Raw genomic sequence first — 15,699 nt, forward strand, 5'->3', positions numbered from 1 at the left:
TGATTCTAACTAGGTCTAGGAGGGATTAAGTAATGTTGGGGTTGGGATATAAAAGGTTGTAGTCAAAAGATAAGAGACCAACTAGAGAGTTGGATGTTTGAACTTGAGATTATGGTGAAGTTGTTGCTATTGGAAAGAAAAGCTCAAGAAAATGAGCATGGAAGTAAGTTGAGGTTGGGTGGGGGACAAATCACTGGAGAGAAACAGTCAAGGAATTGAGAATCTAAAGTATTAGAAAGTTTACCTGTGTAGTAAACTTTGAAATCACTGAGAATTATTAAAGAAGTAATGTTAAAGAGAAAGATAGTGATCTGGGATCTAAAATCTTGAAGGAATAAAGAAAAAAAAACAGAGCTGCAGTATAAAGATGACCTTGACAAAGAGTGACATTGGTATAATCTAACTAGAGGCCCAATGCATGAAATTTGTGCAAGGGGCTCGGCCCTGGCAGCTGTGGTAGCTTGCTTCGGCCCTCACAGCCCCAGCTTCATCCAGAGGGTCGTCTGGAAGGTCCTTCAGCTGTTTGGTCTAATTAGCATATTATGCTTTTATTATTATAGACAGTAAAAATTTCAAAGTGGTGATGATTAGGCAGGAAAAGGGGGTAATGATCTGGGAGCAGCAATAATTGATAAGGAAGACACCTATCCCATTCCAAATGTGTTTTGATTCAGTTGCTCAGCAACATTTTTTAGGTATGTTGAGTGTGCCTGGAATTCTGTTAAATTCATTATCTTATTCTGGTTCATGAAATTACATTGTGATATAGAAACTATTATTATCTATATTTTACAGTTGAGTAAACGGAGGTTGAGTAATTTGCTCAAGGTTATTCAGCTATTGTTTAAGCTCTCTTATACAGTATTTTTTTCATTTGTATTACCAATTCAAGATTTTTAATACTGAGGGATGATCACTTCTGGAATGATGGTGAGAGACACCCCAAAAACCCACTCCCTAGTGAAACAATAATAATTGGTGAGAATTATATAAAAAATAGTTTTCAATATCTGGAAGTTATCCTGGAACTTGCAACAAATGAAGAAACATTTTTTCAAGACAATTTACTAAAAACAAGAAATTTGTAGATTTGGTAAACACACACACACACACACACACACACACACACACACAAAACAAAATAAAAAAACAGTGAGAGTCTATTGCACTTGAGATATGACCTGGCCCTGACTTGCCTTGCCTCTGTCTCCAGGTCACCATGACAGAATGTTCACTTTGAGCAGGTGTGGCTAAGACAGGGCCACCCATTCACACATGTTCCTGGTCAATAGCTATGACATCTCCTTGGAAGGGGCAAGCCACATTTCTCATTCCTCCTAGCTCCGTGTTACAGAGACTAAATGCCACATGACCACATCTGAGAGGTCCAGATTTAGTGTATATTAGTGAAATGGATAATATAAAATTAGAGAAAATTAATGAAATCAAAACTTGGTTCTTTGGATAGATCAACAAAATTGGCAAAGTTTTAATTGGGTTAACACAGGAATGAAAGAGGGACATTACTACTGACCATACAGAAATAAATGGATTATAAAGGAGCACTATAAATAACTATATGTCAATAAATTAGTTAACTGTGATGAAATAGAAAAAGTCCTGTAAAGAGAAAAAGTATTGAAACTTACTCAAGAAGAAATAGGAAATCTGAATAAGCCTTTAGCAAGTAAAGAGATTGAATTGATATGAATGGAAGATGCCCAAGATCAACTTAAGGATGGATAATTCACTACAAGGACTCAGCATGAAATTGTATTCATGGTTCAGATTTATTACAGTGAAAGAATACTAGGAACAATCACCAAAGAGAAAAGGTGCATGTGATAAAGACCTAGGGAAACAAGTCACAGCTCCCAAGTGTCATCTTTCACTGAAGTCACTTAGAACATGCTTAAATTCCCCCAGCAATAATTTGTAATAACATGCGTGAACTGCTGCCAATCAAGAAAGCTCATGAGAGACTCACTGTCCTGGGCTGATGATGTAGACATCCTTTGTCTAGTATGTACCAAAATTTCAGACTCCCAGAGGTGTTCAGCATGCATACATTGTGTGTACTGACAGGTAAGGGACATTGAACCACTCTTATCAACTCTGAGAATGGTGGGACCCCTCCCAAAATCTAAGTTCCCAGACAACACCCTATGTAAGATAGACTTTCTAAGTATCTTAGGCCTGTTATGTTAAATATTTGCTTCACAACTAGAAAATTTAAAACTTTCTACAAAGCAAAGCCAAGACAAGTCTTTTTGCCACTGGTGAATTCCACCAAACTTATTTTTTAAAGCATCAGTAACAAATATTCACAAACTCTTCCAAAAGAAACAAAAGAGGAGGAAACACATACAGGGTTAAGTATGTGTTTCCGAAATTCGTGCACAGGAAGGGGGGGGCGCGGAACGGGCAGTGTCCCTCAGCGCAGCCTGCACCCTCTCCAATCTGGGACCCCTTGAGGGATGTCCAACCTCCTGTTTAAACGGGAGATCGGACATCCCTCTCACAATCCAGGACTGCTGGCTCCCAACTGCCCCCCCCCCCGCAGGCCTGGTCCCTCCCAACTTCCCTCCCCTGATGACCTGGTACCCCCCCCCAACTGCCCTCCCCTGCTGGCCTGGTCTCCCCCAACTGCCCTTTCCTGTGGACCTGGTCTCCCGCAACTGCCCTCCCCTAATGGCCTGGTCCCCCCCCCAACTGCCCTCCCCTGCAGGCCTGGATCCCCCCCCCCACTGTCCCCACTGCAGGCCTGGTCCCCCCCCTGACTGCCCTCTCCTGCTGGCCTGATCGCCCACAACTGCCCTCCTCTGCAGGCCTGGGTCCCCCCACAACTGCCCTCCCCTACAGGCCTGGTACCCTGCAACTGCCCTCCCCTGATGGCCTGGTCCCCCCCAACTGTCCCCACTGCAGGCCTGGTCCCCCCCCCTTACTGCCCTCTCCTGCTGGCCTGATCGCCCACAACTGCCCTCCTCTGCAGGCCTGGGTCCCCCCCAACTGCCCTCCCTTGCTGGCCTGGTCTCCTCCAACTGCCCTCCTCTGCTGGCCTGGTCACCCCTAACTTCCCACAACTGCCCCCTGCAGGCCATCTTGTGGTGGCCATCTTGTGTCCACATGGGGGCAGCCATCTTTGACCATACGGGGGCGGCCATCTTGTGTCTTGGTGTGGTGGTCAATTTGCATATTACTCTTTTATTAGATAGGATATTGCTGATTCATTAACATTGAACTCATGGCCAACAGCACTATAATTTGTGTCTGAACAAAGCTAATCTAACAAACATTTTCTATGAAAGAAACATCACAGCAGTCTTGCACCTAAACACACTAGACAGGACTTTAGAACTCATTTGGGGAACCATTTTAAATACCAAAATTATCCACAAAATAAAATATGTAAGAAACATTACAAAATTAGACCACAAAAAGGACACTTGTTCTGAGTATGAGAGCTGAAACGAGAAAGCAGAACATTGCCTTTATCAACTTCAGCTAGGAATCTGCATATTGGGTAGTTCAAATTTTTCACTGTTCTGTGCATATTCACAAATGACCACAAAAATACCACAAGTATTGATTTGGGAATATAAGCACATTTTAGTGAGTATGGATACTGCAAATAATGAAGATTGATTATACTAGCAAACAGATTTTAGAAACATATATAAAGGAGTATATGGCATAACCAAATGGGGTTTATCTCAGGAATGCAAGGTGGTGTAACATCCAAAAGTCAAATATTATAACACATAGTATCAATAGAAAATATGACAAAAAAACCCACATATAATTATCTCAATAGCTTCAGAAGTATCATTTGACAAAACCCAATATCTGTTCATGATAAAAAATATTCTACTCACTGATAAAAGGAATCTATGAAAAGCTAACATTATACTTAACTAGAGGCCCGGTGCACGAAATTCGTGCACGGAGGGGGGTTGTCCCTCAGCCGAGCCTGTACCCTCTCCAATATGGGACCCCTTGAGGGATGTCCATCTGCCTGTTTAGGCCCGATCCCACCGGGCAGTCAGACATCCCTCTCACAATCCAGGACTGCTGGCTCCCAACTGCTTGCCTGCCTGCCTTCCTGATTGCCCCTAACCGCTTCTGCCTGCCAGCCTGATCACCCCCTAAACCACTCTGCTGCCAGCCTGTTTGCCCCCAACTTCCCTCCTCTGCCGGCCTGGTCACCCCTAACTGCCCTCTCCTGCAGGGTTGATCACCTCCAACTGCCCTCCCTTGAAGGCTTGGTCCCTCTCAACTGCCCTCCCTTGCAGGCAGGGTGCCTCCCAACTGCCCTCTCCTGCTGGCCATCTTGTGGTGGCCATCTTGTGTCCACATGGGGGCAGGATCTTTGACCACATGGGGGCAGCTATATTGTGTGTTGCAGTGATGATCAATCTGCATATTACTCTTTTATTAGATAGGATAGAGGCCTGGTACAGGGGTGGGGGCCATCTGGTTTGCCCTGAAGGGCGTCCCGGATCAGGTGGGGTTTCCCTTGGGGTGTGGGGCGGCCTGAGCGAGGGGCCTGTGGTGGTTTGCAGGCCGGCCACGCCCCCTAGCGACCCAAGCAGAGGCCCTGGTATCTGGAATTTATTTTCCTTCTACAATTGAAACTTTGTAGCCTGGAGCGGAGCCAAGCCTGGGGCTCCCTCGAAGGCCGGCCGGCAGACATTTGTGTTGGGGTTATAATTGAAACTTTGTTGCCTTAAGCGGGTGGACCTGGCCAGGGTGTGCGAAAAGTTTTGCTTCCCCTGTTGCCGGCGGCAACCCTGGCCACCTCTCTCAAGCTCCATTCTGCCGCCATTTGTTTGAATTTGTTTACCTTCTATAATTGAAACTTTGTAGCTTGAGTGGAGGCTTAGGTCTGGCTAGGGCAGGCAGAAAGCTTGGCTTCCTCTGTTACCTAGGAAACCTTGCTCTCTGTGGCTGTAGCCATCTTGGTTTGGGTTAATTTGCATACTTGCTCTGATTGGGTGGTGGGCGTGGCTTGTGGGCGTGGCTTGTGGGTGTGTCGGAGGTGTGGTCAATTTGCATATTTGTCTATTATTAGAGAGGATAGTAAAATACTGAATGACTCTCCTAAAAATTAGCAACAAGAAAAGTATGTTCTCTCTCACCACGTTTATTCAACTTCATACTGGAGTTTTTAGCCAAGTCAATAAGGCAAAAAAAAAAAAAGAAACAAAAGTCATCCAGATTAGAAAGGAGAAAGTGAGATTAAATCTTTTTATAGATGACATAATCTTGTATGTAGAAGATCCTCCAGAATCAAATAAAAAAGTATTAGAATAAATAAACTCAGGATAGTAGCAGAGTTTGAATCACCATATAAAAATTATTAGCAATAGAAAATCTATAAATGAAATTAAGAAAAACAATTACTTTTGTTATGGCATCAAAAGGAACAATATACTGAGAAATAAAATTTTAAAATAAAAGCAAAACTTATATGATGAAAACTATATAGCATTGTTGAAAGAAACTAAAGAAGAGCTAAATAAAATCAAAGATTTCCTGAGTTCATAGATTGGGAGACTTAATATTGATAAAATGGCAAATACTCCCCAAATTTATCTAAAGTGCAAGAAAATTTATCTAAAAACCCTAGCAAGATTGTTTTCAGAAATTGACATGTTGATTTTTAAATTTATATAAAAATTCTTGGTACCCAAAAAGGCAAAAGTCCTGAAATGGAAGAATAATGTCAGATTCTGACTCACATTTTATGATTTCAGCACTACAAAGCTAGAAGTTATCAACATTGTGTGGTACTGGAATAAGAATAGATACAAAGATCAATGGAATAAAATTGAGATTCCAGAAACAAACTCTTACATTAATAGTTGATTTTAAATAAAGGTAACATTCAATTGTGAACGTATAGTCTTTCTGTCAAACAATCTTGGAATAACTGGACATCCACATGCAAAATAATAAAGGTAGACCACTGTATCACACCATAAACAAAATTGGACTCAAAATGGATCATAAATTTCAAGGTAAGAATTAAAACTATATCATTCCTAGAAGAAAATATAGGCATACTCATAAACTTGGGTAAGATAAAGCCTTTCTAGTTACAATACTGAAGCAAAATTAGAGAAAATAATAGATAAACTGGATTTCATCTAAATGAAATTTTTGCGTTTCTAATGATATCAAGAAAATGAAAGGCAGTTCACAGAACAGAACATATTTGCATACAAATATCTGATAAGAGATGTGTACCCAAAAATTTACAAATCAATAGTAAAAAGATAAATAACACAATTTCAAAATGGGCAAAGAGTCTGAATACATATTTCTCCAAAGAAGATATACAAATAACCAATAAACACAACAAAAGTTGGTCAACATCATTAGTCATTAGGCAGATACAAATCAAGGCCACATTGAGATATCACTTTACATACAATAGAATGGCTAAAATTAAAAAAGATAGAGTATAACATGTTGGCAATGGTATGAAAAATTGAAACCCTTGCACACTGCTGGTTGGAATGTATAATAATGCATCCAATTTTGGAAAACAGGCTGAAAATTCCTCAAAATGTTCCTCTAAACATAGCATTTCAATTCCTAGGTATATACAAAGATAAATGAAAACATGCCCACACAAAAACACATACACAAATGTTCATAACATTAGGAACTCTCAATTATTCATGATAGCCAAAAAGTGGAAACAACCCAAATGTTTATTAACTGAGTATGGAAAAGTTAAGTGTGGCATAGACATACAATGGAATATTGTTTGGCAATAAAAATAACTCAAATATTGCTACCAGATGGATGAACATTTAAAATATTTTGCTAAGCAAAGGAAGTCAGTCACACACACACACACACACACACACACACACACACACACACACACCTATTGTATGATCCCATTTATGTGAATTGTCCAGAATACACAAATCTACCAGAGATAGAGAGGCCATCAGTTGCCTAGGGCTGTGGTATTGGAAAGAAATGAGGAGTTACTTCTAACAAGCATAGGTTTCTTTCTTTTGTTTTTCTTTTCTTGTTTTTAGGAGGGATGAAAATGTTCTAAAATTAATTTTGGCTTACATTTGTCCATGTCAAAGTCAGACAATGCTTAATGCTGGCATGTATTTCAATGCCATATCCTAGGGCATACTCTAATCACTCCTACATGGATTACTATAAGTAATCTACTACAGGAACTATTTCCAGTTTCAATGAGCCATCTGTGGCAATATTAATTTTATTAAAATACTACTTTCATTAAATCACTCCTTTGTTCAATATCAATAATTCTTTAATCTCTTCAGTCAGACTTTTATGGCCCATAATCACCTAGTCTGTGTTAACTACTATTAGGCAGAATAGCTTTTCATAGATGCCCCTATCCTAGTTCTCAAAATCTATAAATATATTACTTTACATGACAAAAGAGACTGTGCAGATGTGATTAAATTACAGTTCTTGAGATGGGGAGATTATTCAGTTGGGCCAAATGTCTTCACAAGCATCCTTCTAAGGGACAGAGGGAAGCAGGAGAATTAGAGTTGGAGAAAAGTTGTGACAAAGGAGGCAGAGGTCATAGTGATGTGGGAAGCCTCTAGAATCCAGAAGGCAAAGAAATGGATCCCCCCTAGAGCCTTCAGAAGGAAGGCAGCCCTACAGAACCTTTTTCTCTGACATCCAAAGCTGTATCATAATACATTTGTGTTGTTTTGCGCTACTAAATTTGTGGCATTTTTTCATAACTGTGATAGGAAACCAATACACTCATGCAGCCATCTTGCTATGACTCTCTGTTCTTTGCATATCTCAGAGTTGAATAATCCTTCACTTGTCTGGAAATTGCATTCTTCTCCTCACAGTAAGGTCTACTTAAATACTAATATCCTCAGAAGTTTCCTCCCACTAACCCCACTTCCATGTGACTTTGATTCTTACTAGAGCTTTCTTCAGAATGAATTTATGCCATCTACAAATTATTAGCACATGCATTGCCTAGGGACGACCATCCCATTTTAAGTTACATGCACAAGGCACTTAGCACATGGGATGGAAACAGTGTTGTGCTGATGAAACTAACTCAAAAAATAAAAACCCTGATTTATAGTGTTTGCTGATTAAAAACTCCCAACAAGACCAATTTCGATCATCAGGTTGAAACACAATGTTATTTGTCAATTATACCTTCATAAAGCTGGGATGGGGGAATGGTAAGGAGACAATATTTCACACTACAAATTATTTGCCCATGAACTCACACATCCTTGAATAGTTAATAATGTTTTTAGAGAGCTAGTTCAGGCCTCTGTTTCAAACCTAGCAGATTCTTCCCCTAGTTTGTCTTTCTTTCCAACCTATGGTTGTACTATAAATGTATCCGAAAGTCTAGAAGTATGTCTACTTTTTGCTATATGCCCATTGGTATTCAATAAACATTTCTGAGTCTTTGAATTTATGCCTTTTCTAGGTGAGGACTCAGTTATTAGTGAAAGGCCTACTCCGTACCATTAATTTGTATTGGTGTACATGAAAATATCTACTATACTGTATAGGAGATATTCTCTCCACTCTCACTCCCTATCTTGCCTTGCAATCACACATTTTACACAGTTGCAGAAATATCTTTAGTCAATAATAAAAAGTTAGCAATCATTAAATTTAAAAATTGAGGTTAAAACTGTCAAACTCTAAATTATCAGATATATGCATATGACCTTGCCATTTACTGTCAGTGGGGAGGAAATTAGGGCTCCACAGCTATGCAGAGCCTTGTAACACCTACTACAGGCCACAGTTCTTTCCTAGTGGGTACCTTCTTCATGGCCCCACTGATTTGATTCCTGGTCATGAACACAACAAATACTTATAGACTCTCAGGATGGCTCAAAATAGAAGACAGAAATATTTTCCAGGGACACCTAGGTACCTACTCCGCTTTCCACTCCAATTCTTCGCTCTATTGTATTAGTTTCTTATTGATTCATAGTAATTCACCACAAAATTAGTGGCTTAAAACAACACTCATTTATCTTTATACACTTGTACGTCCAAAGTTCAGCACAGTATGGCTGAGTTCTCCCTTACATTATCATAAGGCTAAAATCAAGGTGTTGGCTACTCAAACTTCTCATTGGGAGACTTGAAGAAAAATCCAATTTCAAGATCATTCTTGTTCTTAGTTATAGGACTGAGCTTCTATCTTCTTGCTGGCTTTCAGGTAGGGCTGCTCTCAACTCCTCAAAGCCATCAAAATCATTGCCAAATGACCTCTCCATCTTTATGTCACCAATGGTATGCCAAATCCTTCCCATTAATACAATTGCTGATTCTTTTTCTGCAACTAGATGGAGACAACTCTCAGCTTTGAAAGGGCTCATGTGATTAGGTAAGGCCCACACAGATAATCTTCTTATGGCCAACTGTGCCATATTGAAAGGGCAGAGCAGGACAGCGCAGGGTGTGCTGTGCCCTCCACCCTGTGTAACTATGTGTATGGCTCCTTTTTCTTAGAAAGCTGCGGGAATGTGACAGTTGCGTGAACCTGCCAGTAGGAATGTAGAGAGGTGGACTCAGTCCACCTTAAGCAAGCTGCCCAGTGTGCCTTTGTGTAACTGGACCCCTCACCCTACCCCTGACCAATCATAAACACTCTCCCTGCCCACTGCTTGAGACCCCCTTAAAGCCTTGGTGTTGGCGAGAGAAGCTCTCTTGGTCCCCGGTGAGCGCTGGAGATGAGAGCTCGTGCTAGCACGAATAAAGGTTCTCTTGCAGTTACAGCGGGTCTTGGCTCCTTCCTGGGGGGTTTTTGGGGATTCTGAACACTGGGCATTACATTTGGGGGCGCGTCCGGGATCCCCAAGCCCTCCGAGGGACCCCCCGGAAGGGGCTGGAGGCTCTCCCTCTCAACAGGTGTTTGTTTTGTGTTTTGTCATGTTGGTATCAGGACTGTTTGTTTTGTCTTTTTGTCTTGGGCCCTATATGTATATATTATTTATTGAATTTTGATTTGTCAAGGTTTTGTCAGTTTGTTATCAGTTTGTTAAAATCCTCTTAGAGGACATTGAGTGGTTCTTCCCTTCCAGTTTAACCTTTGACTGTGTGATTGAATTACGGAACTTTTATCAAGGTTTTGCCTCTCCTGAAACAACGCTCCATGTGTAACCTGTCCCTCCCCAAGCCGGACTGCAGGATGATTTTTCCTTCAACACACTGGTCCCGCCCACTGGCCTATGGCAGAAGCCAGAAAAAGCGACGATAAGAAAGGGAGGCCCCCATCAGGGGACTTAGAAGCAGTGTTCCTGTTATCTGCTTAGATCCCAAGAATATAAGAATACTTATTTACTGAAATGATATAAGGACAGATGTTTGTTTGATATTTTGTTGTCTGCCTGGTTATAATTATTTGTTCATATATAGAAGAAAAAAAAAACAACAACACATTTAATTTGTTTAAGGCTGAGTGCTCTGACAGGTAGCAATCCCCCCGAGTGGCCACTGGGATTCTTTTTTCCCAGGGGTGTTTTCTCTCTGTCAGAGGGGAAATCGGCCTGCCTAACAACATTTCTGTTTATATTTATTAATGTGAAGATATAAAGTTATAACAATTGTAATCCAAAGAGACTTAAAGCAGGGACCACATTCTAAAATTAACTATAAGAAGGAAGCTGGAGCTGGCAAAGTCACCAAGTCTGCCCAGCAAGCTCAAAACCTAAATGAATCTTATTTCTGACACCCGCCACCACCCAGTCTTAATCAGTGGTGGAGGAACGGTCTCAGAAGTGTTTGTCTCAATTGGCCATTAAGTTTGATATGATTATTGTACATTGTAAAACCTTTAAAAGAAAAGGAAAATATTTTATAGGCCACTTGGTCCTTGTGTGTGTGTGGCAACTCTTAAGTTATAATTTTGAAATCAGTAATTTTTAATAGAAACACACTCAAGCAGAGTGGCTTTTCAGAAAGGTCAGGGAGTCTGATTACAGTGTAGGGGTCACCGGTTCCCCCACACCACCTTCGTTAGCAGGAGGCAAGCACTTTTCCCAGTGGGAACAGAGAGTGGGCTGCCAGATGAAAACGCCTCAGTGGGACCCGCGCCGCGCTCCCTGCCTCCGCCCACCCGTTGTCCCTCCCCTCCAGGGATTGTTTTAAGTGGCTAGAGGCAGCAACAAGGAGGGAAATTCCCTTGTGACCCCCTCCGCCCCAATGAGACCCAAGAACCCTCGGCGACTCCTTGGACACTTTTCACCGTGTTCTGTTAGGGGGCTTAAAGGCGGCAGCTAGAAATTCCCCATTCCAGGCTTATCAGAATCTGATATTCTTATCTATAGGAAAAATATAACAGTTTGAAATTCAAGCGGCTGAGCCTGCTCCCTTCTCCCTCTGCCTTTTCTAAATATTTTAAAGTAATAAAAGATTTGAGGCATAATTATACATTTTTGAAAGACATAAAAAAAGTTTAGAGACTAATTTAAAATTATAAAATTTATAAAAGTTTATAATTAGTAAGAAGAAGAACAGAGAAATATTAGAAAGAAGAAAAAGCCAGCAGCAAATAGGAAGGAATTAGTATGCCTATTGTAAGAAGGAGAGGCACAGGAAGAGAAAATGTCCTGGCAGGTTAGCTAGAGAAGCAGAAAGGGGAGACTCAGACTCCAAGGGTCTTTAACTTAGAAGAAAAGGACTGACAGGACCGGGGTTCCTTTCTATTAAGCCTCCAGGGTAACCTTACAAGTGGGGGGCAAACCTGTTAGTTTCCTGGTGGACACTGAAACAGCCTATTCAGTCTTGACAGGGCCTATGGGACCCGTAACCTCTAAGAAGACAGCAGTCCAGGAAGCCACCGGACAAATTGCCTGTTTTCCTTAGACATCAAAAAGGACTATGGACCTTGGAAAGAACACGGTAACTCATTCATTTCTGGTCATGCCAGAATGCCCGTACCCCCTATGTAGATGTGACCTCCTACAGAAACTATTTGGACTGCCATCATATCCTTTGCGGGGGATGAAGCGGGAATTATTAGGGGCAGTTGGATACTACAACCTATGAATACTGGGGTTCATAGGGATTGCTAAACCTCTAGACTCAAGTACTGGGGGAACGCAGCCACTGAACTAGTCCGAAGTAGAACAATGGGCCTTTGAGGAGCTAAAGAAAGCTCTCATCTCAGCACCTGCCCTAGCCTTGCCAGACGTCACGAAGCCCTTCCACCTCCACGTGAGTGAGGTAAGAGGCATTGCCAAAGGGGTTCTCACTCAGACTCTAGGTCCCTGGAAGAGACCTGTAGCCTGTCTGTCTAAGAGTCTAGACCCCGTGGCAGCAGGGTGGCCAGCGTGCCTCTGGGCAGTAGCCACCACAGCATCGCTGGTAAAGAAGGCAGATAAGCAAACTCTGGGCCAGGAACTAGCCCTAATAATACCCCATGGTGTGGAGGCCCTCCTTCGAGGTACCCTGGAGAGATAGATGTCAAACACCAGGATCACCCAGTGCCAAGCTCTTCTCCTGGACCAGCCCTGCATCCGGTTCCATAAGACACTGGCCATCAACCCTGCCAGCCTGCTTCCAGAGCTTCCAGATTATGAGCCAGAGGAACCCATTCATGACTGCACAGAGGTAACAGACGCAGTACAAACGGCTCGTCCAGACCTGAAAGATGCCCCACTATCATCACCAGACAAGGTACTGTTCACGGTTGGGAGCAGTTATGTTCAGGATGGCATCCGATGTGCAGGGGCAGCAGTAGTCACCCTGAACCGCACCATTTGGGCGCAGTCCCTAAATAGGGGAACCATAGCACAAAAGGTCGAGCTTTTGGCCTTAATCCAGGCCCTCCAATAGGAACACAGTGCCATCCACCAGAAAAGAGGGTTACCAACTGCAGTAAAAAAAGGAAATTAAAAATAAGGAAAACATTTTAGCCACATTAAAGGTCATCTGGCTCTCAAGGGCAGTTGCAATAGTGCACTGCAAAGGACATCAGAAAGGGAAGACAATTGAAGCCAGAGGAAATAGAGCCGCAGACCAAACTGCCAAGGAAGCCGCCCAAAAACCAGTGGGGCCTTTACAAGTTTTAGTAACCCTGCCGTACCTGGACCTATGCAGACCCCCTCCTACACCAAACAAGAGGAGGAATTGGCAGAACAGAAGCAAGCCATTAAAGAACCGGATGGTTGGTGTACCCTACCAGATGACAGACTGTTGGTCCCAGAGGCTATAGGTTGGACGTTAGTTACCCAATTATACCAGGCTACCCACTTGGCGTCACCAAGACTTCTGAAGTTCTACAAGGCAGGTACTCTTAGATAAAATAATTAAAAGCATAGTCACTAGAAGTAATGTCTGTGCACAGGTAAATGCTAAGCAAGGTAAGAGGGTCCCCCTGAGAATTCGGGCCCCACGGAAATTCCCCAGGAGAGCATGGGAGGTAGATTTCACAGAGATTAAGCCACTAGCGTCAGGGTATAAGTATCTGCTAGCTCTCATAGACACCTTCTCGGGTTGGGTTGAAGCATACCCCACTAGGACAGAAACTGCCTCTATAATTGTCAAGAGATTACTCCAGGAGATTATACCTAGATTCAGGCTGCCAGTAGTCATAGGATCAGATAACAGCCCCGCCTTTTGTAGCCAAGATATCTCAAAATATAGCTCAAGCCTTAGGACAGTCATGCGCGAGACTAAAAAAGAGAATTTAACTGAATTTACCCTAGAAACCGGTGAAAACTGGACCAACCTCCTACCCTTCACCCTCTTATGGGCCAGGTGTACCCCCTACCGGTAGGGGTTTCCCCCTTTTAGAGATCATATATGATAGACCTCCCCCTGCCGCTTCCTTTCCAGGGACAGGAAGAAACTGAAAGCTGGAATTCATAACCATTCCCTTACTCAAGTCCTTACAGGCTGTACAGTATACCCAGAAAGCCACCCATAAGCTTGTCCCTGTACAACCCTTCCAGCCCAAGGACTCGGTATAGGTAAAGAAGTTCACTGCCCAAGGACTCACCCCAACCTGGAAGGGATGCTACACTGTTATCCTGAGCACGCCCACGGCTGTTGAAGTAGACGGCGTCCAGACCTGGCTACACCACTCCCAGCTCCTGCACCAGGAAACGGCCTAGATCCTGGCAACCAGCGGCCTCACCCGTGAGATCCCTAGCCTGGGCTCCACGCAGGCCAGGAGGAAACTCAACACCTGCAGGAGAAGAACTGGAATTCACTGTGGACAGTACTGTTGGGGACTGTAGTACTAAAGGCCTTAACCAGAAGAAAAAGACAAAGTAAAAATACAAACCGTCTCATGATTGAGCCGGGTGTCCCAAGACAAGGGGGGAATGAAAGGGCAGAGCAGGACAGCGCAGGGTGTGCTGTGCCCTCCACCCTGTGTAACTATGTGTATGGCTCCTTTTTCTTAGAAAGCTGCGGGAATGTGACAGTTGCGTGAACCTGCCAGTAGGAATGTAGAGAGGTGGACTCAGTCCACCTTAAGCAAGCTGCCCAGTGTGCCTTTGTGTAACTGGACCCCTCACCCTACCCCTGACCAATCATAAACACTCTCCCTGCCCACTGCTTGAGACCCCCTTAAAGCCTTGGTGTTGGCGAGAGAAGCTCTCTTGGTCCCCGGTGAGCGCTGGAGATGAGAGCTCGTGCTAGCACGAATAAAGGTTCTCTTGCAGTTACAGCGGGTCTTGGCTCCTTCCTGGGGGGTTTTTGGGGATTCTGAACACTGGGCATTACAATATAATACATGCTTATCACAGAAACAAAAATTTATCATACTCAATGTTGGGGATTACTCCTAGCACATATATGTGGGAAAAAGAGCAGAAGATTTTGAAGCTCATCCTCACTCTGAGTCTTTCTGATGCTGAGTTTGGTTCAAGAATAGGAGAAATTTATATTGTAAATATAAAGATAAATGTGTAGGTTATTAGCATAATTTTTTGTGGAATGGTGTTTTCCAAATCTAAGAAATTTGGGCCAAAATTATTAGCAGAAGTTTTGTGCTATTCAGTGAGCCATGGGAAGCTTCTGGTAAGTGAAATATATCCAATGTAGCCACCTCAATTTTCAAAAAAATTTATTTATATGAATAATTAAATCAGGATCTTAATTTACTTCATTGGGTTTGGGGAGCTTTTTCAGACAATATCAAGAACACCAGAAATGTTATTATAGTTAGTGTTAAAAGACACTCTGTAAAAACAGACATGCTTCTTGTTTTCAGGAGGTTGGTAAGGAATATAGATAAGGAAATAGATGATAAGGCAGCAGTGTCCTGGTCACATTCTAGGAAAAGGAAGAAATGTGTACAAATGTCCTAAAAAGAAGAAGTAGTGCATTGGAAGAACTGCAAGTATCTCAAGAAGATTGGAAGGTAGAGTAGGAGTGGGGATCAGGAAGGCTGGAGAAGCAGGTAAGGCAAAGGTCATGGAGAGCCAAATAAACTACATGAAGATAATTTATTCTGAAAATAATTGGGAGTCCAGCAAGTCCATATACAGGAATTTATTCTAAGGAGATAATCACATAAATTAAAAATAAAGATTCATAGATCAGGTATTGATAACAGCAGAATATAAAAGCCACCCAGCCCATCTGCCCTCCCCATGGAAACAAACTCAATGTTCATCAAAAGGGGATTGACAAAAATAATTGGTAGGGCTGGGAGCTTTAAAATGATGATATATA

Source organism: Eptesicus fuscus, chromosome 19, assembly GCF_027574615.1.
Source record: "Eptesicus fuscus isolate TK198812 chromosome 19, DD_ASM_mEF_20220401, whole genome shotgun sequence".
Classification (NCBI taxonomy): domain Eukaryota; kingdom Metazoa; phylum Chordata; class Mammalia; order Chiroptera; family Vespertilionidae; genus Eptesicus; species Eptesicus fuscus.